Source organism: Artemia sp. Qi Xiang Cuo, chromosome 9 (genome assembly GCF_049724085.1).
Source record: "Artemia sp. Qi Xiang Cuo chromosome 9, ASM4972408v1, whole genome shotgun sequence".
Taxonomy (NCBI): Eukaryota; Metazoa; Arthropoda; class Branchiopoda; order Anostraca; family Artemiidae; genus Artemia; species Artemia sp. Qi Xiang Cuo.
The window spans coordinates 17,319,005-17,321,677 of NC_142802.1; the positions used below are offsets into that span (position 1 = coordinate 17,319,005).

A 2,673-nucleotide genomic window follows, 5' to 3' on the forward strand; every position below is an offset into this window, starting at 1 on the left:
AGAATGAACATAGAACATAGTAAGGTTTTGAGCAATGGAATCTAGTAAAAAAACGAACATAGTAACCAAAAATTAGAATCCAGTTGAAGAAAATATTTGCTATCGAGAAGAAACTGCCAGTTGTAGCTGATTCAGGATTGCTAAATATTGTCTTGATTTGTCTTAGCAGTAAAATGTTATTCTGAACAGCCTAGACAACCAAATGTCAAGGTCAAGAAAGAGAGGTCATTTAACGAATGAAGCCATTCTTTACCGAGTTTTTGAGTTTTTGAGTTTTGAGTTTTGAAATAAGTTTTGAAGCTTCATGCTGTTCATTTATGTACAAAAATTTTCTTTTTTGCATTTATAAAAGCTTTTTGACTTCTTTTTCTCAGTTTTCTTTCTACTCTAATCCACAGAAAAAAAAGAATAAGATAACAAATGAGTGTGAATTGGCACTTTAATTTACTTCTGCTGATATTTATTTAAAGTCTTGATAATTTTTGATTTACTGAAGTTAAATAAGTGAAAACTATTGAAATTTTTGTAGCAAAGTACAAATTATGTTTTGGTCTTGAGAGGGATTGAGGGTTGTCATCTCAATTCTTGTAAGTTTCTGTTTGTTTTGAGTTGAGTTGGTTATTTATTGCGATTTCTATTCGTTTTGTATTTCATTTATTTATTTATGGTGATTTATGGTAGTTTTACCCATGGTAGATTATTTAATTTTCTTTCTGATAATTTTTGGTTTAACGGATTTGTTTAATCTTTTTTTTTTTTTTTAGAAAAACTTACTTGTGGAAAAAGTTTTTTCTGCATAAATCTAGTAAGGAACGAACTTCTGCATTTAAGATATTGTTATTGATTATGAACGTGATTATAAATATAACTAGAATTACTTAATTATATTTAGTTTATGTTTAGGAATAATTCAGTGACATTTCATGACGTCATATGGCGAGATTATATTATAAACGTCATAGTTATGACGTTATATTATAAACGTCATCTTAGAAGTAACAATTTACCTTCTTGTCACCTTCGGCCCTAAAAAGTGCCCTAATTTTATATTATATGAAAATGAAAAACCTGAAAAAATTGACCCGGAAACAAAAAATTATGAACAACTAAATTTGAATAATAACGCTTCCTGATGATCCGCGGGATTGAACTATGGCACCATTAATCTTGATGCACAGGCCTATCCACTGTGCTATCACCAGGTACATAGAATTTTGATTTATCTATGTTTACATGCGTTTGATAAAAGAATTGTAATGATTAAAGTATAACCACTTACTAGTTGACAGCAGGGTTGAGGATATATTTATAGCAATAAACGATTCAAAACAAGCAAAGGTAAAATTTTGATATTATAATAAGTTGATATTACACCACGATCAGACGCTATAGCAAGCACTAATAAGTAAGCAAGCACTAATAACCCACCAAAGGCAGGTAAGTAGAAAAAACAATCAAAGGGGCTAAGTCATTGCCATAGTTATACCTACAAAATTTACTAACTATTTAAGTAGATTTTTGAGTTTGGCATCAAAATCACACTTACATATTATTAAAAAAAAGTTACAAGAAAAAAAAATTACTGAAAATATTTTTTACTCTGTCTCAATAGCTGGCATTCTACTGCCTCCATTTCTTCTTGTTTGCTGTCTAAATTAAGGGGAGGGGGAAAGGGTTATAATCATTTTTCACCATCAAATTTTGTAAATTATATACATTTTTTCTACTTTTTATCTGATGAAATTATGGGATTTTCAATTTATTCAAGACATAGGAAGCTACAAGTGTGGTTTCTATTAAATTTGAAAAGTACATTACTCATAAAATTGAATTGGGTTCATCAGCTTAGGTTTCCCCTCAAAAAGGGTGCACCGATCCTGGAAATACTGCAATACTGCGCCAGCTCGAGGAGGGAGCAGAGCAAGCTCTGACATCCTCGGGTTTCCAAAATCAGTTTAAGATTCTGGACCCCATTTAGGGATGGTATCAAATATTAACCTGATAAGAACAGAAACTACCCTTTTGATATTAGCCAAAAGGCCGAAAAGTTATAATCAAGTAGGGATTGTCAGAGAGTTTACAAAAATACGAGTGACAAAGTTTGTCTCAAATTTAACTTCTGTTGCAATGCTCAAATACAAATTCAATCAACTTATCAGTTCATCTTTAGATTTTTCTAAGCAATATCTAGTATTTCCCACCATCACAAAGTTCATTTCAACACTTCGATGGTATGATTTTTTTTTTAATCTAAACTTTCAAAAATTGTCGTCTTTAAAACTCGATTGACTATATTTTACAGTCCAACTCAGAGACTAAAGTGGAAAGATCAAATTAGAAAAGCCAAAAAACCAAAAAAAGAGAGGATATACCTTAAGCTAGAGATATTTGATCTTGGCTCTATAGCTGACAATAGTCAAAAATAGTATTGATGAATAGTGTTATTTCATGGTGTCTTTTTTTTGGGGGGGGGGGGGAGAAAACTATTTTTTGAAATTCAGAGAGGAATATTTTGATGTGTTTTAATTTTTTTAAGAAATGACCAAAGTAACACGCTCATTTGCAATGAAAATACCGGGAAAAGATTTTTTTAATCTAGGTTTTGCAGTTTAACACATCTTGCAGAGAAAATGTTTTCTTACTTTATAGAGGATAAGATATAGAAAAAATGTG

The 2,673-nt window shown here is 30.7% G+C and overlaps 1 non-coding gene across 1 annotated transcript; it reads right to left on the minus strand.

Moving 5' to 3' along the window:
* Positions 1 to 1,861: 1,861 nt before the first annotated feature.
* LOC148948379 (U2 spliceosomal RNA) lies at positions 1,862 to 2,052 on the minus strand. Its single transcript, XR_016142255.1, has one exon. It is a non-coding gene; the product is annotated as a U2 spliceosomal RNA (small nuclear RNA).
* Positions 2,053 to 2,673: the final 621 nt, after the last annotated feature.